Genomic DNA, 25905 nt, shown 5'->3' with positions numbered 1-25905 from the left:
CTACTATCAATTGTACAAATATTGTATGGATAAAACATTTCTTACAAGGTATGAAAGAAGAAGTAACTAAACCTGTGATACTCTATTGTGATAATACAAGTGTTATCAACATATCAAAGAATCCTATAATGCATGCCAAAACAAAGCATATTGCAATCAAGTATCACTATGTAAGAGAATTGGAGGAAGACAAGCAAGTAAGAATGGAGTATGTTAGCTCAAAGGAACAAATTGTTGACATCTTTAAAAAAGCACTACCTAGAGATGCTTTTGAGTATCTTAAAGACAAGTTAGGGGTGATACCACTAGCCAAGGCTACTTGAAGAACAAGCAAGGTTACCTTGGGCCAAATAAGTTTATTATTGGCATATTACAAATTGATGTAGAGGATATTTACTTTAGGATTGTGCTTGAAGTAATTAAAAGTGCTAAAATTCAAATCAGTCACGAGAAAGGTGACAGAGGGAGAAATTGGAGTGCCTACAAATACTACACTTGCATTTAAGATGTTGAAATAGAATGTCTTTGGCATTATTTTCAAAGAGGGAGAAGAATGAAGAAATTGATCAACAGTTGAGGAAGAAGAATGAAGAAACTATTGAGGGAAAAGAATGAAGAAACTGATCAAACTTATGGACAAAGAGAGAAATAGTTAGATACCAGAATAGTAGAAGCTAATCAATGTATGCAGAGGGAGAAATAATGATAGAAGGAGTTAGTTGCAACCGAAAGAAAAAGAATGTTCAAATATGACAAAGGTAATAGTAGCTAGGAGGGAGAAAATAGTGTAAACAAGAATCAATTAGAGGAAGATAGTTTATCAGCAAAGAATTTAGAGGGAGCTATAAGCTAGTTTATGTTGTTGATAGAATGAATAGTTTTGAATTTTAAAAAAAAATTGGCATTTGACTTACTATTCTAACCTAGTTAGCATTTTCTTAACTTGGTTGATCAGTTTGGTTTGCCATCAATGCCAAAGAGGTAGATTGTTGGAAATCTGATTGAAAAATGAATACTATCAAAAAGAGACATTGGTGTTAAAAGAATGTTTTCAATCATTGCTTTGTCATTGATGTCAAACTTTCTATTTTTTGGAATGACAATTGCTTATAAGATCCAAGTACTATCACTTAGTTGATTTATGAAGAGGATTTAATCAACAAGATGTAACAAGAGCACCTAAGGGAAAGGTTGAGTTATGGTTTTGTAATGAAGTGCAAGGATCAGTTAAGACAATGGTTAAATGATGTATTAATAACACACCTAAAAATACAGAGGTTGGTCACACTTAAAAACATTGGAGGAATAAGTTGTAACAAGGTTGACTGCAAAGCTTAACTAAGTTCATTAGTGAGTGCCAAGTAAGCTAGTTCAAGCTAAGAAAAATTTTAGTTAGTGCTGAGAAAATGAAAAATCTAGTGTGTGATGAGTGATATAGGAGTCAAGTGTGTCCAAGTGCCGAGCAAAGTAATAGGTGTTGAGCATCAGAAAAACTTAGTGGATACCAAGTGAATCCACAGTAGGTGTCGAGCATCACTAAAACATAGTTGATGTCACGTAACACAATATGTGCTCAGCACTCAAATTTTAATAGTGCCGAGTTGTTGCATTATTAGAAAAGTCAAAGATTCACCAAATCTGAGCCAACAAAATTGTTATCTCGAATTTTGTGAACTAGTTGGAGGATAAGGATGATGAGCTGGTGGCACAAAATTATATGTAAATCATTTATGAGAGAATTCAAGAGGATTCTTCATGATGTTTGTAGAAGGAACAAAATATGGGTTAGATTTAATGAATCCTACCTAATCCATTTGAATAGAAAATAAAGAAGGGAAGAATTGAGTGGGAAAAGCAATTCCAGACTTCTATTTAAGGAGTCACAGACCAAGAAGCAAGAGTTGTTGGAGTGCCAAAATTGTGAAGTGGTTGAAGGGTGTCAAGAAGAAGACATCAACAGGAGAAGGAAGAATAGAGCATTGGGACTCTGCTTCGATTAGTGGTCATAGAGAGGATTGCACTGGTATATTGAGCATGAATACTCAAAAAGAAAAAGCTTGAAAGGAGGGCAAGCTGTCAAGAGTTGTAGAGACTAAAAGCCAGGCAATGTGAAGAGTTAAAAAAAGATCTAAAATTTGTAAGATAAGTTGTAAATTGTAATCAGGGCAAAACCCCTTAGTGTCTAGAAATTGTATTAGTTAGGCTAAAAATCCTATGGACTTAGGTTGGTTTAACAGCCATTTGTAAATCCTTTAATAGGGTGGCATTCCAAGTGAATGTTCAAAGTCCTCTAACCAGGCCCACTTCTAACAAGGTGGTTAAATCCTTTAACTAGGTCACATTTAATAGTGTGTTGTAGCCTTTAACAAGGTAGGCCTTTCATAGGGCATCACTTCAAATGAGTGAGAATTGAGTAGCTTGTTACTGGTGGTTTTTTCCAAATTGGGTTTCCACGTAAATCATTGTGTTATGTGTTGATTCTTCATGTGTTATGATTGCATGTTGATTTATAGTAGCTTGCTAAGTAATAAAATCTAAGCTTGAATGAAAAAAAAAAATTTGAAGGCTCACTTTACTTGATGAAAAAGTTTTAATTGGACATTTGAACTTTGAATAACTAATTCACTCCCCCCCCCTCTCAATTATTCTAAAGCATTTCTAGCATATATATGACACAAATGAAAAATTGATTGGAAAGGGTGATCAAACTAGGAGTAATCTATTCCATCTTGATATATAGGATGCTACTTGTCTAGTTGTAAAATTTGATGATGTGTGGCTATGACACAAAAGGTTATGTCATGTAAATTTTGATAATGTAGTCAGTATCAGTAACATGAGAAAAGTTAGAGGTTTTTCTAAGTTGAAGAATGTAATGTGCAAACAATGTTAATTAGGAAAAATGACAAAGTCAATTTTTAAGATTAAATCTTACCTCTAAAAGAATACTAGAGATTATTCATTCTGACTTGTGTGGACTAATTGGTGTGCAAAGCTACAAAGGAGATAAGTACATTATGTTGGATGTTGATGACTATTCTAGAATGATGATAGTTATGTTTTTAAAACACAAATATGATGCTTTACAAATGTTTAAGTGGTACTTAGCAAGATTTGAGAAGGAAATAGGTAAAATTCTAAAGTGCTTGAGATTTGACAGAGGAGGAGAATTCACATCACATGAGTTTGAGATGTTCTATAATGACAAAAGAATCAAATATAGACATCTCTACACAAAAAATCCCTCCACAAAATGGAATAACTGAAAGAAGGAACAAATCTATATTGGACTATGCTAGAACATTCATGATGGAGAAAAATGTTGCTTTGAAATACTGGAGAGAAGTTGCAAGTATAGTTGTACATATACCTTGAACCCTATACAAGTCAAGAAAGGTACTCATTCAACATAGTTTGAACTATGGTATGGATACTCACCCAATGTAAGATACTTTAAAGTATTTGGAAGAAAGTGTTACATTCTTAAAGACTTCAGGAATGGTAAACTAGATGCAAAAAGTGAAGTAGGTGTATTCCTAGGATATTCCACAAGAAGTAAAGCTTATAAGTGTTTAAATACTAACACTAACAAAGTTGTGGAAAGTGCAAATGTAAATTTTGATGAATATAGAGAGGTATATGAGGCTGAGCCTCTAAAAGAACTAGAAGAATACAAATCATTTTTATACTTTTATAAAGGTATGCATGTTGAAGAAGAAGCTGCAAATCAAGCTACAAACTAATAGCAAGTTTTAGTGACTATCGAGTCACATACTATGAATGTCAAGTTGCATTCAGGAATTGAGCTACATTCAGATGCTAAGTTACAGAATGAAATTGATGCACATTTTTTATTTTGAGATTAGTGTACATGAAAGACATGATGAACTACCTAAAAAAGATGTACATAGTGACTCTGAAGTTGAAAGACAAATTAAAGAAACCATAGCTGAACCAAGATTGTCCAAATATGTCAAAAGACATCATCCTACTACACAAATTATTAGAGATAAAGATGATAGACCAATGCAAAGAAACAAATTGAGAAATGATACATGTTTGTTGAGCATGAAGAAACCCAAATCATTGAGAGATTTTTTAGAAGATGTGGACTAGAGTAAAGCCATGGAAGAAGAGATTGAACAAATTGAGAAAAAAAAACATGGACTTTAGATCCTAGACAAGAATACAAAAATGTGATTGGCACCAAATGGGTATTCATAAACAAGCTAGATGAAAATGGTGAAGTCACAAGGAGTAAGGAAATATTAGTTTGTAAGGGATTCTACACTCTTGTACTACAAATTTCTTCACATAAAAATTGAAGATTATTCCTCCATTTTAACACAATAATAAATCTCCTCACATGCAAAATAAACTTCATAACATTAGGCTCCCAAAAAAAAAACCTTTACAAGAGAATACCTACTACAAAAAGAAGAAGAGAGACGAAATGGAACCATGGAGGCTCACCTCCCAACCTAGGCCTCAAGGAGGCCACCCATCGAGCTCAGGGAAACAAGGCATAAATAGTTGCATTCTACACTTCCACATGCCATGCATAATCACAACAAAATGACAGATTTAATGCAATACATTTTCAACACATCCCTTCCCAAGGCATTGAACAAAGATTCAAAAAATGAATCAAGAATAGGGTGAAGGTGGGCTCTCACCATGAGGAGGTTTTACATAGTTTTATTCACAATAAACACATCTTTTCAATATCAAAATTCCCTTTTGGGGAAACCAATATCTTCCCTTCTACATAACTCCTTATACCTCCCAAGATTCAAGTGAGCAAGATAATTCACATTCCATAGAACATATACAACCATCTCCACACAAGGGAGGATTCCTCAACTACATGTGTGAGCCCAACTAACCCCTTCACCCAAGCATCTCTTCCCTCCCAAGGGTGAGTGATGCCTCACACCCAATTCACAAACACATAGCATGAAGCAAGCAATATCAAGAAAGACTCACAAAACACTATTCACATGCAACACACAACAAAGATCTTTTATTCATAAACACACCACAATACTCCAAAATCTCATCATGAAATGAAGAACACCATTTCTAATCTACATGTAGAAAAAAGAACTTCATGGAAGAGCAAGGAATTGACTATGGAGAGACATTTTCCCCTATTGCCGAATTCGAAGGAGTAAGAACTATACTTGCTTATTATGCATACAAATATTCAAAAGTTTATCAAATAGATATTAAATCTATATTTTTGAATGACATATTAGCAGAAGAAGTTTACATAAAACAAGTAGAAAGATTTGTTGATGTTAACAATAAGAACATGGTATGTAGACTATACAAAGCTCTATACGGTTTGAAACAAGCACCAAGAGCATGGTATGAGAGACTTCATAATTATCTTATGAAGATTGGATTTGAAAGGACTGATGATAACAACAATCTATATATAAAGACAAAGAAAGGAAAAGGTATTTTTTTTATCTAAAAATTATGGTGATGATATCATATTTGGAGGTCAAGATGCTTTATGTAAGGATTTTGCAAATCAAATGAAACAAGAATTTGAAATGTTTATGTTTGGAGAGATCAAATTCTTTGTAAGTTTGTAAGTATACTAGATGAAATATGGTATATACATCACTTAGTCAAAGTATGTCAAGGAAATACTAAAAAAAATTGGATTGGAGGATTCCAAACTAGTAAGTACACCTATGTTGACTAGAAACAAGTTGTCAAAGAATGGTGATTTAGCAAAGGTAAATTAAATATTGTACAAGTCTATGATTGGAAAATTACAATATGTAGTACATAGTAGACCTAACATTGCATTATCTATAGGGATAGTTACAAGATTCTCTACTAATCCTAGGGAGAATCACTTGATGGTTGTAAAGAGAATAATGAGATATCTAAAAGGAATAGAGGAGTATGGTATATACTATAAGAAAAATGAAAATTTTGAATTAAGAGCCTATATTGATGTTGATTGGGCTAGAAACATTGATGACAGAAAGAGCACCAGTGGAGGATCATTTTTCTTAGGCAAGAGATTGGTTACGTGGACTAGCAAGAAACAAAACTACCCCTCACAATCTACTGTTGAAGCTAAATATGTTGTTGTTACTGTAAATTGTACAAACATTGTATGAATCAAATAGTTGCTCAAAAGTATGAAGGAAAAGATCATAGAACTAGTGAGAATTTATTGTGATAATACAAGTGCCATAAATATATCAAAGAATCCTATGATGCACACAAAAGCTAAGCACATTGCAATCAAGTATTATTACTTGAGAGAATTAGTTCAAGATAAAGAGGTGAAGATGGAATATGTTAATACAAAAGAGAAAATTGCTAATATCTTTACAAAAGCATTACCTAAGGATCCTCATGAGTATCTAAGAGGTAAACTAGGGGTGATACCCCTATCAAAGGCTATCTAAGTAACAAGAGGAGTGTCCTACATCAAACAAGCTAATGTTCATATGTTACACATTGATGTAGAGGATCTTACTTTAGAAGTTACCTAAAGTAATCAAAGAGCTACCACTTCAAATCCTAGAGAAACTAGAGAAACTAAAAAAGCCTATAACTACATGTTAAGATGACAAGTCTTTGGCATTGTTGTAAAAGAGGGAGATAATTGTTGATCAAAGAAAAGATAATAGCAGATGGAGATAAAAGGAGAAATTTACTGATCTTAGAGGGAGATAGTTTTTTATCAAGAGAAAAAAGATAACAAAATCCTAACATCTACCTAGTAAGAGGGAGATACAAGAAGAGATTCTAGAAATTTAGAGGGTGTTATAAGGAAGAATTTTATAACCTATTCAAAAGATGGAAGTTGCTAATAGAGGAAGAGATTTCAACACAAGGAATCATTTTCTTTTTTGGTATTTTCTTACTATTTTAACCTAGTCAATTTGGTTGATTAGTTTGGTTTTCCATCAATGGCAAAGAGGGAGATTGTTGAGAATAGATTGAAAACAAAAAAGAGTGAGATTATTTGAGGGAGATTGTTGAAGAAGTATGATCAATATGTTTCAATCATTATTTTGTCACTGATGTCAAACCTACTATTTGTTGATAAGATAACTACTTATATGATTTAAGTACTAGCATTATTTGATTGATGGAGAGGATTTGATCAAAAGATGTAACAATAGCACCTAGAGGAGAATTTGAGTTATGCTTATGTAAAGAAGTAAAAGAATCAATTAAGACAGTGATAACATGATGTCTTGATAATCTACTTAAGATTATAGAGGTTGGTTACACTAAGAAAGTTTAGAAGAATAAGTTACACAATGTTTGTCTATCAAGCTTGACCGAGTGGATAGTAGGTGTCGAGCAAAGTTAGTGTAAGTTGAGTAGAAAATTAGTTAGAGCTAAGTAAATGCTTATTCTATTGTATGCAAAGTAGAACAATGGATGTTGAGTAATGATTAGTTGATATCAAGCACCAATAAACTTTAGTTCATGCTAAGTGATTTTACAGAGGATGTTGAGAAACATAGTACGTGTCAAGCATCAAAAGCTAGATAATGTTGAGTGGCTATGTTATTTAAAAGATCATGAATTCAATGGATCTAAGCCAACAAGTTCATTTTCTTAGATTATGTGAACTAGATGGAAGGTAAGATTCATGAGCTACAGGTGTAGAATTCAAGGTCAACCATTTTTAGGTAAATTAAAAGAGGATTCAAGGAGAAGTTCCTAGAAGAGGTATGGAATGTGGGGTAGATTCATTGTATCCTACATAGTATGTCCTAACCATAAATTTGACAATGGAGAATGAGTAGAAAAAGATCTTAATTTTCTATTTATAAGAATGGCTAGTCATAAGCAAAGGTTGTCATGTGTGAGAACCAAGGAAGACAAGGAGTCAAGGGTTTTTGTAAGAATCTCCATTAGGGAAGAATTTACCCAAGACCAAGGAACTCAAAAACACAAGCACAAATTAGACCAGAGTATGATCAGAATAACTGTATAGTATTCAATTGTATGTACAAGTACACTAGGAGTGCCTCAATATAAAGGCCTCTGAGATGCATCTAGAATTCCTTGAAATCAGCATCATGATAAGTCCAACAACTAGACATATGTCCACCAGATATGGGTTATCCTCCATTATGCACGAAAGTAAGTGCGATGATGAGAGGATAAGCCTACAAAGGTGAAACATGCACATCAGTGTTGTAGACAACATGTGCAAAATTAGGAGTGCAAAAAACTGTGTTTTCTACATGACAACTCAGTGAATGATGCAAACTCCTGTGGTGTAGACACCATGTGTATAATTAGAGTTGCGCACTTCTATGTTGTCTACATGATAACTGTAGAAGATGCACAAACTTCTAAGTGTCTCATAAAGAGAAATAATAAAATATTGCAAAATAATAAAATAATGTACTAACCTAAGTAAACTTAAGTAAAGTGTAAATAGTAAATACCTATTTACACCAACACCCCCCCCCCCCCCCCCCCTTAAGTTCAACTTAGGGGAATGCACTTAAGCTCACTAATGCATAATGGGTCCCGACTACTAGGCCATGTTAGGTACCCATGTAAAAAAGCAATGTTAAAATGATGCAATGCAATCTCTCATAAAGCGGAGAAAGAGGGAAAACCACATAGGAAAAACCCTCCTCCAAAAAGAGAGATAAGTACAATATAGAAAAAGAGAGGAAAAGACCTCATAAGAGGAAAAAATCCCTCCCAGAAGAAGAAGAAGAGAGAAGTCAAGGGACTCCCCTATCTGCAACATCCTACACCCCCAAGAGATCTCGTAAATGAGTATATTCAACCTCGGTGAAGGGTTTGGTGAAAATATCAATGACCTACTTTGTTGTAGGATAGTACTAAAGTGCAATGATCTTCTCATGTATTAGATCTCTAATATAGTGCATGTGAACCTCAATGTGCTTTGTTCGCTGATGTTGAACTAGATGCTTAGAGATTTCAATGGCACTTTGATTGTCACAATGAAGAGTTGTCGGCTTAGGTAGATCGAATCCAAACTCCTCCAAGATGTGTTGTAACCAAAGAGCCTCTGTAGCTACATTGATAGCCCCTCGATATTTAGCCTCTATGGAAGAAAAAGAAACATTGTTCTACTTCTTACTTTGCCAACAAATAGGGTCGAAACCAAGCTGAAATGTGTACCCTGAAGTAGACTTTCGAGAATCTAAGTCTCCTGCATAGTGTGAATCTAGGTATCCAATCAACTGAAGCCCTGTACCTATTGTATAATGAATCCCATGTGTGTATGTTCCCTTGATATAGTGCAAAATGCATTTGGCAGCCTTCCAATGAAGCTCATGAGGTTCTTGCATAAAGCGTGAAATGATACCAATTGCAAAGGCAATATCAGGGCGTGTGTGTGTCAAATAGATAAGGCTCCCAACTAACTATCAATATAATGTCGCATCAACAAGTGGAGTGGTACACTTAGCCTCTAGCTTGACACCTGATAAGAAGGGAGTAGGAGCAGGTTTACAATCACTCATGTGAAACCGTGAAAGCAAGTCAAGAGCATACTTGGGCTGTGCAAGTGAAATCCCTGCTAAAGACTGTATGATTTCAATGCCAAGGAAGTAGTATAGAAAACCCAAGTCTGTCATGGAAAATCTATCCTAAAGAGAGGTCTTGACACTAGCTATGATGGATGCAATGCTCCCTGTAATGATCAAATCATTGACATAAAGCACTAAGATCAAGTGAGAGTCATCTTGGTGAAGAATGTAAACATTTGAATCAAAATGACATCTTGTAAAACCTGCTGAGAGGAGAAATGAATCCATTTTGGCATACCAAGCTCGAGGAGCCTGCTTTAAACCATAAAGAGACTTCTTTAATCTAAAAACCATAGTAGAATCCTATATGAACCCCTGTGGCTGCTCCATATAAATTTCCTCATGAAGGTCTCCATTTAAAAATGAACTCTTAACATCCATCTGGTGTACAACCCATCCTTGAGCTACAGCAATTGCTAGTGTCATGCAAATGGAGTTCATTTTGGCAACTGGTGAGAAAGTCTCTGTATAGTCAATACCTGGAACTTGCAAGAAATCTTTGGCAACTAGTCTAGCTTTATGTTTATCAATACTTCCATCTGTTACAAATTTGGTTCTATAGATCCACTTGCATCGAACCACTTTTCTTCCATTAGGAAGGGGAACTAAGTGCCATGTGTTATTTTTCATCAATGAATTATATTCTTCCTCCATAGCTTTATCCCATTCTGGAATCCTTGATGCTTCCTTAAAAGACTGTGGATCTAAAGCAATGGCTACGTATGCATGTGGAAATGACTTGTGTTGTGACCTAGTTCTTCGATTATCTGAAGGATTTCTCACTAATGAACCTGCTGCATCAAGAGTTTGTTGTGCCCAACAAGGTTTAGTGGAAGAAGATGAAGGAATGTCCTCAACTATTTGTTGACACTACGAAGGTGGTGTCCTACGAGTCAAGGTTGAAGGAGTTTCACCTTCTGAGTCACTTTCATCACTATGATCACTATCCACATAGGAGCAAGAAGGAGGAGTTGAAGAAGCCAAACTTGGGCATGTTTCTTCAAAATGAACACTCCTCTCATAGAAGATTTCATGAGTCTCTGGATCCATTAATTTATATGCCTTGAGATGATCAAGATATCCAACAAATATGCATGGTTTTCTTTGTGGTTCTAATGCCTTTCTCTTTTGTGGAGGTATCCTTTCCCATGCTGGAGAACCAAAAACTTTGAAGTGCTTAACACTTGGTTTCCTTCCACACCATGCCTCAAAAGGTGTTATTCCATCTAAGGCTTTATGCTGACTTCTATTTTGAATGTAGTTGGCACAACACATGGCTTCAGCCCAAAACACTTGATCAAGAGACTTGTGTTGAAGCATGCAAGTAGTCATTTCCTTAAGGGTTCTATTCTTTCTTTCAGCTACACCATTCTACTATGGCGTGTATGCAACTGAATGTTGAAGATCTATACCCTCATTTGTGCAATAGTCTATAAGTCTAGAGTTGACATATTCTCTGCCATTATCTATCCTTAGTATCTTGATTGCTTTCCCAAATTTTTTCTCAACTTGAGCTTTGAATGTGATAAAGTTGTTAAAGACATCACTCTTATGACCAAGAAAAAAGACCCAAGTGTACCTTGAAAAGTCATCAATACATGTGAGAACATAGTGGGCCTTACCAAAATAAGGTACTAGAAAAGGACCAGCTACATCACTATGTACTAATTCTAGAATAGTAGTTGCCTTCCAAGACTTCCCCTTGTCATATTTCTCTTTGGGATGTTTTCCTACTTCACAACTTGGACATACTCCCTCTAAAACTGGACTTGATGTAGACCAATGACCATTTCCTTGCTGCTTAATTGCTGAAGGTAGCGATAATTAAGGTGTCCAAATCTTTCATGTCATAGTTTACTTTGAGTATTTGAATGAGTCAACAAGGCAAGAGACGTGGACTTAGGCACAAAATGTGAGAAAGAATAAAGTCTAGTCTCATGGTTTGCCTTTCCAATCGCCACCATTGAATCATCTTGGAGATTCTTCACCACTACTATTTTAGGGAGGAACTCTACTTTTTTGCCACATCCATAGTGAGTGACTTGATAGATGGAGAGAAGTTTGGTGCTAAGGCTAGGAACATGAAGTACATCCTTGAAGACACCATTCTCTAACTCAACATTCCCTTTACCTTCTACTTTAATTTGAGTATCATTGCCCACATAGATGTAAGGTACATTTGAATTTTTTAGAGAGGAAAATTGCTTCCTTGAAGCACCCATGTGATGAGATGCTCTAGAATCTAGAACCCATTCCTTAGGATTGTTAGATTGTGGTGACTGATCAGGAAAGTACTGTACATACTTCATAAATAGTGGGGTTCGGGGCATCGCCCCGAAAAAAAAAAATTTTGGAAGTAGCCAACATTGACATGGTAGCCGACATATTATGGCCGACATATGGCCGACATGTTATAACCCTAAAGCGGTTTAATACTTGTATAAAAAGGGCTTAGGGTTGGGTATTTTTTGATATGTGGTGATACGAAATTGGTTCTTGCGGCGGTATTGAGCTGTAAGGGATTACGGATTGTAATCAGGTTGTAATCACTGGATTGTAATAAGATCAGACTTGCTGTTTGGTGGACATAGCCCAGGGATTGGGTGAACCACGTTAAATCTTGGTGCCTTGTGTTCATTTCTGTGTGTTCTATTATTTTTTGTTATTGGTTATATTTGCATGTAGTTTTTATTTCTGTCCGTGGTTTATCCTAACAAGTGGTATCAGAGCCTAGTTGTTTCTCAGTTATCCTCTGCAGGAAAGTCTCACGGTTAAGTGGGAGTCTCACGGTTGAGTGGGAGCAATGGCAGATGATGGTAAGCTGAGGGTTGATAGGTTTAATGGGCAGAACTTCCAGTTATGGAAGATGCAAATGGAAGACTATTTATATCAGAAGGATTTGTGGAAGCCGTTGGAAGGAAAAGCCAAGAATCAGGGAACTATGTCAGAGGCTGAATGGGATCTTTTGGACAGAAAGGCACTTGGAAGCATTCGGTTATGCTTGGCACCATCAGTGGCATTTAATATTACAAAAGCAAAGACGACAGAAGATTTGATGAAAACCCTAGCGACACTATATGAAAAGCCCTCCACTTCAAATAAGGTATTTCTCATGAAGCGTTTATTTAATATGAAAATGGCAGAAGGTGGATCTGTTGCAGATCATTTAAATGACTTTAATACTATTACTAGTCAATTATCTTCTGTGGGTATCAATTTTGATGAAGAAATTAGGGCTCTCTTGATTTTGTGTTCTTTGCCTGAAAGCTGGAATGGCTTGGTAATGGCGGTGAGTAATTCTGTTCCTGGATCTAGTACCCTAAAATATGATGATGTGATCGGTGTTATTTTTAAGTGAGGAAACTCGTAGAAAATCCTCAGGTGGATCTACATCAAGAAGTGCTTTAAATGCACAAAGCAGGGGCAGAACGACTGAAAGAGGAAGTAACTCTGGAAATCGTGGGAAATCAAGAGGAAAGTCAAAGGGGAGGAGGTCTCAATCGAGAGGACCAAATGATTGCTGGTACTGTGGGAAACCAGGGCACAAAAAGAAAGATTGTTGGACTCGAAAGAAAAATGAAGGAGATAAATCAGATGGAGACAAAGAGGCAAATGTGGTAAGTCACAAATCCGAAGAGGATGCTTTGCTTCTGTCTTTAGAGAGTGTTGATGATTCATGGGTTTTAGATTCTGGTGCTTCTTTTCATGCTACACCTCATAGAGGTTATTTCATTGATTATGTCCAAGGGGATTTTGGGCTTGTTTATTTGGGGGATAATGAACCCTGTCAGATTGTTGGAAAGGGAAAAATTAAGATTAAGTTGCAGAATGGGAATCATTGGCTACTACATGAGGTAAGACATGTTCCAAAACTAAGTAGAAATTTAATTTCAGTAGGGCAACTCGGTGATGAGGGTTGTGTAGTTACTTTTAATGATAAAAATTGGAAGGTTTCAAAAGGTTCCCTTGTAGTAGCAAAAGGTGTGAAAGTAGGCACCTTATATCTTTGTACAGGTCATATTGTTCCTTCTACTTTGATTGTTTCAGAGAAAAATGAATATTCAGGAACAATTACTGCAGATGAGCAGGGAGAACAAATAGCTGCTGTGGATTCTGATACAGCGCTGTGGCACAATAGACTTGGGCACATGAGTGAGAAAGGTATGAAAGTACTTCATTCAAGGAAAGTTTTACCAGGTCTAAAATGTGTGAATATGGATTTCTGTGAAAGTTGTGTGTATGGAAAACAAAAGAGAGTGAGTTTTGTAAAGACAGGGAAGGAAAACAAAAAGGAGAAATTAGAACTTGTGCATACAGATGTATGGGGACCGGCTCAGGTATCTTCCCTTGGTGGCTCTCATTATTATGTTACATTTATTGATGACGCAACTAGAAAAGTATGGGTTTATTTCCTTAAATAGAAATCTGATGTATTTCAAACTTTTAAGAAATGGAAATGCTTGGTTGAAAATGAGACTGGTAAGAAATTAAAATGTCTCAGATCTGATAATGGTGGTGAGTATTGCAGTCATGAATTTGAAGATTATTGCTCCACTAATGGTATTCGTAGACAAAAAATTGTTCCAAGGACTCCACAGGAAAATGGAGTGGCTGAACGCATGAACAGGACTATAATGGAGCGCGCAAGGAGCATGAGGTTGCATGCTGGGTTGCCCTTACACATGTGGGCGGAGGCTGTCAATACTGCAGTATATTTGATTAATAGAGGTCCCTCTACTCCTTTGGGCTTTGGTATTCCAGAGGAAGCATGGACTGGTAAGAAGGTGAGTTATTCTTTTCTCAAGACCTTCAGTTGTGAAGCTTTTGCTCATATAGACTCTGAAAATAGAACCAAGCTAGAAGCTAAATCAAAGAAATGTGTCTTTTTTGGATATGGCATTAATGAATTTGGTTATAGGCTTTGGGATTTTGAAAATCATAAAATTATAAGAAGCCGGGATGTCATATTCAATGAAAAAGTGTTGTACAAAGATCTGTTGCAGCAACATGAGAAGAACGAAGATGATTATGTAGTGCTGGATGATACTCCAAAAGCTGATGTTCCAGCCATTCCTCATGATGTGCAACAACCGCAACAACAAATACCACATACACCAGTGAATGTTAGACGGTCAACAAGGCAAATTAGACCTCCACAAAGGTTTTCTCCCTCTTTGTATTCTATTTTACTTACTGATGCTGGTGAACCTGAAAGTTATGATGAAGCTGTGCAGGTGGATGCTAAGATTCAGTGGGAGTCTGCAATGAAAGATGAAATGGACTCTTTGCTGAAAAATAAGACATGGGATTTGTGCAAGTTGCCTGCAGGTAAAAAGGTTTTACAGAATAAATGGGTTTACAGGTTGAAAGAAGAGGAAGGAGGTAAGAAAAGATTTAAGGCCAGGTTAGTTGTAAAAGGATTTGCACAGAAAAAAGGAATTGATTTTGATGAAATATTTTCTCCTGTTGTTAAAATGACTTCTATTTGTACTGTTTTAAGTCTTGTGGCTACTGAAAATTTGCATTTAGAGCAGATGGATGTTAAAACAGCCTTTCTTCATGGTGATTTGGATGAAGAAATATATATGGCTCAGCCACAGGGTTTTGAGGTCAAAGGTAAGGAGAACTTAGTGTGCAAATTGAAGAAAAGTTTATATGGCCTGAAGCAAGCACCTCGGCAATGGTATCTGAAATTTGACAGTTTTATGCATGAGCATGGATATAATAGGTGTCATTCAGATTACTGTGTTTATTTTAAGAGGTTGGATGATGATAGTTACATTATTTTATGTTTATATGTTGATGATATGCTTATAGCTGGGTCTAACATGGATCATATTAAGGGGCTGAAATGCCAATTAGCACATGCATTTGCTATGAAGGATTTGGGGGCAGCAAAACAAATCCTTGGTATGAAGATTTGTAGAGATAGGAAGAACAGAACATTGATGCTATCTCAAGCTGATTATGTTGAGAAGGTGTTGCAACGTTTCTCTATGGAGAATGCTAAAGCTGTCAGCACACCTTTACCTGGTCATTTGAAATTGACTAAGGAGATGTGTCCCAAGACACAGGAAGAGGAGGATAAGATGTCCAAGGTACCCTCTGCTTCAGCTGTAGGAAGTTTGATGTATGCTATGGTATGCACTAGGCCAGATATTGCACATGCAGTGGGAGTCGTTAGCAGGTATATGAGTCATCCAGGTTTTGAGCATTGGAATGCTGTCAAGTGGATTCTCAGATATTTGAGAGGAACATCCAATAAGTGTTTACACTTTGGGGGCTCTACTACTGATTTACAGGGCTATGTTGACTCAGATTTGGCTGGGGATATTGATACCAGGCGGAGTACTACAGGTTATGTTTTTACTGTTGGTGGGGCAGCCGTGAGCTGGGTTTCTAGGCTACAGAAGATTAATGCTCTCTCCACTACAGAGGCAGAGTATGTTGCTGCTACAGAGGCCGCCAAAGAGATGATATGGCTTTAGTTCTTCTTGGACGAATTGGGACATCCTCAAAAGGATAATTTTTTGTTCACAGATAGTTAGAGTGCCATTCATCTTGCTAAGAATTCAGCTCTGCATTCTAAGACCAAACACATACAGTTGCGGTACCATTTCATTCGGTCAGTTTTGGAGGATGGACAGTTAAAGCTGGAGAAGATACATACCAATGAAAATCCAGCAGATATGTTGACAAAGGTTGTCACAAGGGAGAAGCTGAACTCCTCTTCAGCTTCAGTTGGTCTTTTAGACTAAATGTGAATAACAGAACAACAGAGTCCAGGGTGGTTTGATCCAGTGGGAGCCCCATGCGGTAGTTGTATTGCTACAGGATCAGTCTCCAAGTGGAAGATTGTTGTTTAGTGTGGAGCCTGATCAGTCCCCAAGTGGGAGATTGTTAGATTGTGGTGACTGATCAGGAAAGTACTGTACATACTTCATAAATAGTGGGGTTCGGGGCATCGCCCCGAAAAAAAAAAATTTTGGAAGTAGCCGACATCGACATGGTAGCCAACATATTATGGCCGACATATGGCCGACATGTTATAACCCTAAAGCGGTTTAATACTTGTATAAAAAGGGCTTAGGGTTGGGTATTTTTTGATATGTGGTGATACAAAATTGGTTCTTGCGGCGGTATTGAGCTGTAAGGGATTACGGATTGTAATCAGGTTGTAATCACTGGATTGTAATAAGATCGGACTTGCTGTTTGGTGGACGTAGCCCAGGGATTGGGTGAACCACGTTAAATCTTGGTGCCTTGTGTTCATTTCTGTGTGTTCTATTATTTTTTGTTATTGGTTATATTTGCATGTAGTTTTTATTTCTGTCCGTGGTTTATCCTAACAAGGATTGTTTGTACTTGCAACTAAAGCTTGGCCCTTTCCCTTTAAAGTGGTTGAAGAACCCTTGTCTTTGTATGTATTAGGAACATCAATTTTGTGTTTCCTCATAATGTTTACCAATTCATCAATCTGCTTATCTTTGCACTCATGTTCTTCATGTCCATTCCTCTTACAATAGGAACATGTTTTCTTCTCCTTCTTGTTGGAATTGTTCCCCTTTTGATTGTTTTTGGAAGAAGACTTTCCTTTTTGTGAAGAAGAATCTTGAGTGGAAGAAGATTGACTTCTGAAAGATATTGTTTTGAGGAGGATTGTTGTGTGTCATCTTGTGGCTTAGCCTTCTATTGCTTCTGCTTCTTGTTTGAGTTTTTGCCACTTGAATTACCTTCATTTTCTACCAAGGCTTTAGTTTTGGAAGACTTGAGAATTCCCATACCCACTAGATTGTCATGTTCTAAGATCAACATTTTTGAGAATTTCTCAAATGAAGGCTTAACATAGGCACTACCCATTGTTAATTTGTGTGTATTAAAGCTAGAAACAAAAGGAGCATATTCGGGTGGAAGATGAGTCATGATGTGTTTGATCATCTTTCTATCCTTGATGGGTTCACCACAATCCTTCAACTATGCCCTATACATTTCTACTTGGATAAGATAGCCTTTAATTGTGTCAAATTTTCTAGGATCCAACTTGAGAAGTTTATCCTCTATTGTGTAAGCCATGTCTTCATCTACTGTCCCATACAAAGCTTCTAGTTTATCCCAAACATCGATTGGATCTATAAGCTTCCTAATGTGAAATTTGACAAGATCAAAGATATGTTTCAACAAGGTTCCTAAGGCCATCTCTTGTTTGGATTCCCAATCTTCTTTACGAGCTTCATCAGCATCAACAAGAGGTTTCTTGGCTGCACTAGTGACATACCTCCATAAACCTTTTTTTACCAATCGCTCTTTAATGTTTTCTTTCTTAGTAGAATAATTATGTGGAGTTGACTTTGAAAAAGAATCCATAATGCAAGAACACAAGATAAAGGAGACACAGTACATAGTACACACCCCCCCTTTTTTCACTCAATCAAAAAATCCCCCCACCCCCCCAAATAAATGATTTTGGCACTTTATATATAGTGCGTTTACAATGGGCCACTTGTCAAAATGGACAAAGTGGGCTTTTTGATTTTTCTTATTACAACCTCTGTATAGAGTACAAATCTGGACTATTACAATGTACCTCAAAAATTACATCAATTGTGAAGCATTACAATGCAAAACAAGACCTATCTCTAAAAGTAATAATTTTGTCCAAATAAGGCTACAATGTGACTACAGATCTGAAAACTAGACAAAAAAAATACACTTTCAAAAAAAATGGAACCTAAAAAGGAGTCCAGATGAGCTCATAAGATGCATTTGAAGTTGCAAAAAATAGGATTAGACAGGTACAGCCACAAAAAACTGTGATTTTTGACCAATCTGAGTACCAAAACTAGAAACAAACTACACCACTGAAAAATTTAGGAAATTTTACCCAAAAAAAAATGCACCTGATTTGGAGTCTGTATGACCAAGTTATGGTTGTTTGAAGTCAGGCTGCCAAATCAAAAATGCATTTGAAGAGGGGTCTGCAGAGGAAAACACTGTGTTAAATTTGACATCCAAACTGCCATCTCAACAGTTCAAAAATGCCTTCAAATGATGGTCTGATGGCCATCAATTTTAGGTTGTTGGTTTGCTGATGTCAGCATTTGTTCAGGCCTCTGATGACATCACTAGTACAGATGATGATGTATCCTTGTACGAATTGTATGGACTATGCAAGTGTGGACTGCTAACTATGCAAGTACAGAAGGTGAGGTGGCTAATAGCTGGAAGCTTATGTCAGCATTGATTGTGCATCTTCATTGGTAGCTTGCGTGGAGTGGGGACATGTGTCATCTATGAAGCCATTGAGTGTACAGTACGGTTACAACAACGTGGAGGTCAAGGGCATCTGGGAGCTCACCACGTGCCAGAAAAAGGGCCTTCTGTGTGGCTGTGACTGACAAGGGGCATCGTTAAGGAGCACCGCGTGGAAAGTTGTCGGAGGTCAGTCATCGTCGTCGATAAATAAAAAATGGGCAAGGACTATGATTTTAGTCCCACATTGGTAATGTGGAGATTGCGTTGTTGCGTAAATACAAAGTGTTGCGAGTGTTAAAATGAATGTCGAGGGTACCGCCTGTGTCGGGTCTTTATTGCTATTGATTTATCTGAACTCGTCAAAAATTATAATTATGTCTGCTAGTGTTTGGCTTCCTGATAAACTGTGATGTATGCCGAGATTTCAAAATCGATGCCAAGAATTTACTATAATGCCCACCAAATGATATGCCTATGAAAAAATAGAAATATTCTACGAAACATAATCCATACTACTCAAGGTCGGGGTGTGATTGCCCGGTACTTGAGCAAAAAAAATTTCTCTGTCGATAATTTCAAAAAATATTTTGAAAAAGCACGAATAGAGTAGGAAAAAGTACGAACAAAGCAGAAAATTAAAATGATCCAAAAATTAAATTAACAGATCAAAAAATATCATACTCAAATTTGCAGATTGGGCCTTCGAGTTTCGATTTGCAAAAAAAAATTTGCCTCCCGGTTGACTATATCCTAAAATAGGCAAATTTATAGTCAATAATCATCGAATCTTTGCTCCGGATGTAATAGCGAGGTCCGCTTCGGCTCTAGATGCTCCCAATTGCAATTGATGCTCTGGATTTGAATCGGGTCCCTTAAAGAGATGAAGCAACGAGGTCTCCAATGGCTATGTGATGAGTATCTCCCTTAGCTCTGGTACCATGTAAGAATCTCCCTTAGGGAAGAATTTACCCAAGACCAAGGAACTCAAAAACACAAGCACAAATTAGACCAGATTATGATCAGAATAACTATATAGTATTCAATTCTATGTACAAGTACACTAGGAGTGCCTCAATATAAAGGCCTCTGAGATGCATCTAGAATGCCTCGAAATCAGCATCATGATAAGTCCAACAACCAGGCACATGTCTACCAAATATGGGTTATCCTACATTATGCATGAAAGTAAGTGCGATGATGAGAGGATAAGCCTACAAAGGTGAAACACGCACATCAGTGTTGTAGACAACCTGTGCAAAATTAGGAGTGCAAAAAACTATGTTGTCTACATGACAACTCAGTGAATGATGAAAACTCCTCTGGTGTAGACACCATATGCATAATTAGAGTTGCATACTTCTATGTTGTCTACATGAAAACTGTAGAAGATGCACAAACTCCTAAGTGTCTCATAAAGAGAAATAATAAAATAATGCAAAATAATAAAATAATGCACTAACCTAAGTAAACTTAAGTAAAGTGTAAATAGTAAATACCTATTTACACCAACAGTTTTGCTTCATCAAGTGACCTAAGAGAAAAGATTGCAATGGCATGTTAAGCAAGAAGGGTTAAGGATATGAGTGCTTGTAGGGTAAACAAGCTATTAAATTTGCAATGAGTGAAGGACAAGTAGAATGGAGGACTGAAACAAATATCTGTAATCTACAAATGGAGTTGTAAGTTGTTATCAGATCAAGCCTTACTGTTACTCTCTAATAGTTGTATTGGTCTAGGGTAAATCTTTTGGATTAAGCTTGACCTAATAGTCATTTCTAAATCCTTTAATCAAGTGGCATTCCAAGTGAATGGTCTAAAGTCCTCTAACAAGGCTCACTCTTAGTAGGGTGATTGAAATCCTTTAATAGGGTTACATTTAATAGTGTGTATTATAACCTTTAATAGGGTTGGAATTTCATAGAGCATTACTTTGAAAGAGTGAAAAAGAGTGGCATGCTACTGGTGGTTTTTCCCAAATTGGGTTTTCACATAAATCTTTGTGTCAAGTGTGTTGATGAATCTATTTTGTTTTATGTTTACATTTCTACAAGTTGATTTCATAGTAACCTGCAAGTTTTAAGTGATTGCATAATCTTATGGATGCATGCATAAAGTTAAATGTTTTATTTATACATCTGGACCTTGGATAACTGATTCACACACCACCCCCCCCCCCCCCCCCCCCCACCCCTCCCACCCTCTTAGTTATTATATAGTATTCCAACACGTGTGGGTTGAAAATGGGAGATTGTTAGAAAGTAAAGTCCACTAAGATAACTCAAACCCCCACAAAACCTTTGAGATCTTAGGTAGAGAAAACCTATTTACAAATAAAGAGAATGTCAAGCCTTTGCCCTACCAACTTTACAACTAAGGAGGTAGCCATTTTAGCCAAATTCCTAACAATTGAGCTATCCAAATTTTGGATATATGTCCATTTTATAGATTTCACCATTGTGATAGCCCCTTTTTCCACTTTAGGCATCTCTCCAAACAAGCCTTTCTGGGTCCCCTTGTAGAGAAAAGATACACCTACAGATGGGGTGGGGGTCTTAAGGGGAATTGAAAAACCCACAACATCTTCCAACCCTATAATTTGAGGGAATAGAAGAGAAGAGAATGAATCAACTAGAGCAGAAGACAACTCACCTTGACTAAGGTTCCTGACATCATTCTATACAAAGGCTTTCCTTGTCTCCTCTGCTCCAACATGAAGCTCCTACAATATGATCCTAGGGAAAGTTTTGAAGCCTCCATTTTTCCACATGACCATTACGGAACACATTTCAAAAATTCTATGTACTATATTTTTAAAGTTATACTCAAAGTAATATATATTTTTATTATTAAAGAAATGTAATGTAGAATCATAGGAGCAGTGATAGTTAAAATATTAAATTTAACTTATTGAAATTGAAAATTTATTATATGAAGAATAATATTATATTATAAGTAATATCAAACTTTTAAAAAATTATATAATTTAAATTATAAAATATATTTATGTGTGTTATAAGGGTCAGTGCAAGAAGTTGGGTCTCACTTTTGGCCAAAAAGTGGAAGTGTTTTTCCTGTTTTTGAAATATTTTGTCAATTGATGCCAAAATTTGAGCCATTTAGAAATTAAATATTAAAAAAACTTCAAAAATAAAAATTGTAGTGCCTAAAATCTTCTTTTTGAATATGTAATTTATTTCTATACCCATTTGATAGATTTTTTTTTGGCATGGATCTTTAAAAACCACTTTTTCAAAATGCATGTTTCAGGACCATACCACACTCGTGTACGGACACCATAATTTGACACAAATGAATGAATTTTTGCAAATCCTTTTAATTGGAGTTACTTGACACACCAAAGATTGATGAGAATATTTTTCTTGAATTTTTTAATGAATTTTTTTTTTATTAATTTTTAATTGGCTATAAAAGAAAATTTTAAAACCTCTCATGTATGAACACCATAATTTGATCAAAATTTCACTTTTTTCAAAAAAAAAAAAAAATTTAACTTCAAAAGAATTGAATGTAGATTGATGACATATAAATTAATTTAAGAACAAAAATAAAATAAAAAAGTTATTAAAGTTTTAGTGAACGTTGCTATTTTACATTTAGGTACCACCTTTGATTAAAAAATAATAATAAAATAGTGAATAAAATCATAACTCTATAAAATTTATATTTCTGAAATCGGGATAGTGAGAGCTCTAATGGGTTTTTGTTTCGTAAAAAAATTCGATCGGGAAGACCTTCTAAAAATTATGGCAAGGCATGAATTTGTCAATTCAATGCCTTAGCCAAATCTTGAGAGGCCAAGGCATAAGCTTGGTCTCACCAAGCCTGTCCCAAACCAAAATCCAAGGCAGGAAAAAAAAATCCCGCCTCATGTTGTAAGAAACGGGCACCCGTTATTTGAATTTCAAAAAATAGGTACCCATTTTGAAAAGCTAAAAGCGGCATGTAAAATTCGTCAAAAACTTTAAAAATTGAATTTTTAAGAAACGGGTACCCATTTTTTACTTTTAAAAAATGGGTACCCATTTTTTATTTTTAAAAAACGGGTGCCCATTTCTTAAAAATTTAAATTTTTAATTTTTTGAAAAACGGGTGCTGGATTTTTAAAAATAATAGGTGCCTATTTTTTAAATTTAGGGTCGGGCACCCAAGCCAAAAACGGGTGCCCGTTTTTTAAAACCGAGTACCTGTTTTTAAGAGGTCTCATTTTGCAGATTTGACTTCCGCGAAATTGCGACCCAACTTTGTGCATTCACCCATAAAATCTATATTTTTGTGTTAAATGTATTAATTGAATAGTACATAAATTATATATCTTTTTCATTCAATGCAAATTATTACTTATATTTTAAAAAAATAAAATATTCTAAAAAATCCTTTATATATATATATATATATATATATATATATATATATATATATATATATATATATATATATATATATATATATATATATATAGACACACACACACACACACACACACACACACACACACAAAATTATTTATTTAGTTCTAAAAATCTAAATTATTTTCGTAGATTATTAAATACATTACATTATTAAAACATATATTATTTCTAAATATAATATTGTATACAATAGTTTATTGTTATTAATTCAAAATAAAATTTATCATAAGTTTGGCAACAAAATTGAGTTCCATAGACTAATAAAATGACTTAAAATGTGGGAAGAGTGTTCCCATATAAGACTCAAATCTAGTTAGCCAATGATATGAACAATAAATAATTGTTATAATTTATAATATTAAAAAATTTTCATTTATACTATACAAATATAAAATTTGTAATAAAATAAAAATTATTATAAACTATGATTGGTCTACATAGCTTATCTAATCACTAGTTTAAGCATGAAATCTAAAAATCATTACAATGGTACATAGCTTAACAACAAGTACTGATAATAAAAAATATTTTGGAAGAAAAAACCTAATAAATGAATAAAAAAGAAGAAAATCAAGTTTTAAATTTTTATTAATGAAATTGTTACTTTTTTTTAATAGATAATGGGCTAAAGCTGAGGATAATTATTAGTATGTGTTGATTTTTAGTAGACTTAAATCCAAGACTTCCTAGATAAGAAGCTCACAAGTTACCATTATACTATAGACTCTTGCCTAGTACTTGAACTACTTATTATTTACATTTTTTGAATTAAAAAAAGAGAAATTATAGTTCTACTATCACATGGGTACATATGAGGTTATGGATTTTTAAATAACATTGAGCAATTTTTTTAAAGAATTAATGAGCTGAATGTTCTTGAGTGCATCTTCATATTTTCCATAAACCATTGTTGGTCAATAGATTTGTCACTTTTAAAATTATGTAATTTGGTCCAACGAAATTATGTATGAGGCAAACTATTCCCAATAGTTGGATAGGTCCTTAATATGCAACCTTCCTTTGAATCTAGAGGGATGGCTCCCTCATAAGATGTAAAAAATTGGACTTTAAAAAGGATAAGGGAAAAGAAAGGATTAAGATTTGTCGCACTTCATTCTTGCTCAAAGAGTGTACAAACTTCTAACAAAAACTCTAACTAATAAATATTTAAACTCCATTACAAATATAGATGAACTACGAATCCATGTATCAAATGAAGCAACTTTGACTTTCTATATCACAAGTGCATTTTTAGATACCAAGAAAAGTACTTGATCACATAGAATGGATTTTCAATTGACTACTTAACTTTACAAGAGAAAAAGAGAGCATAAAATGTTATATTTTCATACATGAACATGACTGATAAGATTTTGAACAACCAAAGATATAATGAAATTCTTTCAAATTAACTTTTTTCTAAACTCATGAAGTGATACTACTTCAATAATAAAATTTTCATCTCAATTCTTCAAGTTTCAAAATGTCCTTTTACAAAGAAAAATGATCCCTTATACTTGAGGTCAAAAACTACCTCTTAAGTGGTTAATAACTACCTACCAATCACATATTTCTAGTGAGGTTAATTAAACTTGCTAAAATTAACCTATACAAGGGGAACATCTAAAAACATGACTCAAGTGAAAATTCATAAAAATCCATGAAATATACATCTAATCTCTAAGCCTTCTAGCTATGTGAATCCATTCGTCAAGATGTGATAGATTTATTCTTGAAAGCCCTGTAAACATCAAGGATCATAACCATTGAATCATAATTAGGAATGAATACATTTTCATCCTAAGTTTAGCTATGAAGTATTTATATTGGATCTCTTCCAACTCTTGTTGATATGTTGAAATGTTGCAATCCTCAAGAGTGATAGAGACTAGAGTGAGCTTCTTCATTGTTTCAACATTTGACACTTGATTCTCTATCTCTAAATGAATTCTAAAATTGGAGAAATCTACAAGAAACTAACAATCAACATTTTGAAGATTGTTCATTGCTTCTCCACCTGTAATAATTGTGACCACTTTATCCAAGACTTTCACTTTCTTTTGTTCACATGCATTTATCAATTTCTCAAATTCAGTGATTTGCCTTTGATGATGTTTACTGCTTTCTAGTTCATACTCTTACTCCACATGTGCACTTGACTATCATTCAGATCAGAAATAACATTTTCAAGGATTATAGTGTTCATATCTACCTTAGACATCTCTTTCAATTCATCAACTACTCATTTCCAAATGACTTTTTGTTCCATGGTGATTTCAAGCTCTTTAAACATCTCTTGTACTTGTGCAATGATTTTCCCACATACTTCATTTGTTCTTTTTATGAACTTTGAAGCATCTTGTATCATTCTATCTATCCATGCTTCCACCATTATGTTTTGAGACTTTTTTTTGTTTACATTTTCCACCACAATATGATCAAGAATACATTCAAGACCTATTAGAGATGGTGAAGTACTTATTGCTTGGATACCAAAGAAATTGTTAAATGAGTTAATGTAAGATATCAACATTTGAACTTGTTCCTTGAGTTTTCCCTTTAATCTTTTCTCTCTCTTTTCCCTTTGTAATATGTGTTCTATAAACAACTTGAAGTTCTAAAAATCTCCTTTAGCATTTTATGGACCGTGATAT

Source organism: Cupressus sempervirens, chromosome 6, assembly GCF_028749045.1.
Source record: "Cupressus sempervirens isolate cs-2001-9-10 chromosome 6, ASM2874904v1, whole genome shotgun sequence".
Taxonomy (NCBI): domain Eukaryota; kingdom Viridiplantae; phylum Streptophyta; class Pinopsida; order Cupressales; family Cupressaceae; genus Cupressus; species Cupressus sempervirens.
This window is presented reverse-complemented; position numbering follows the sequence as displayed.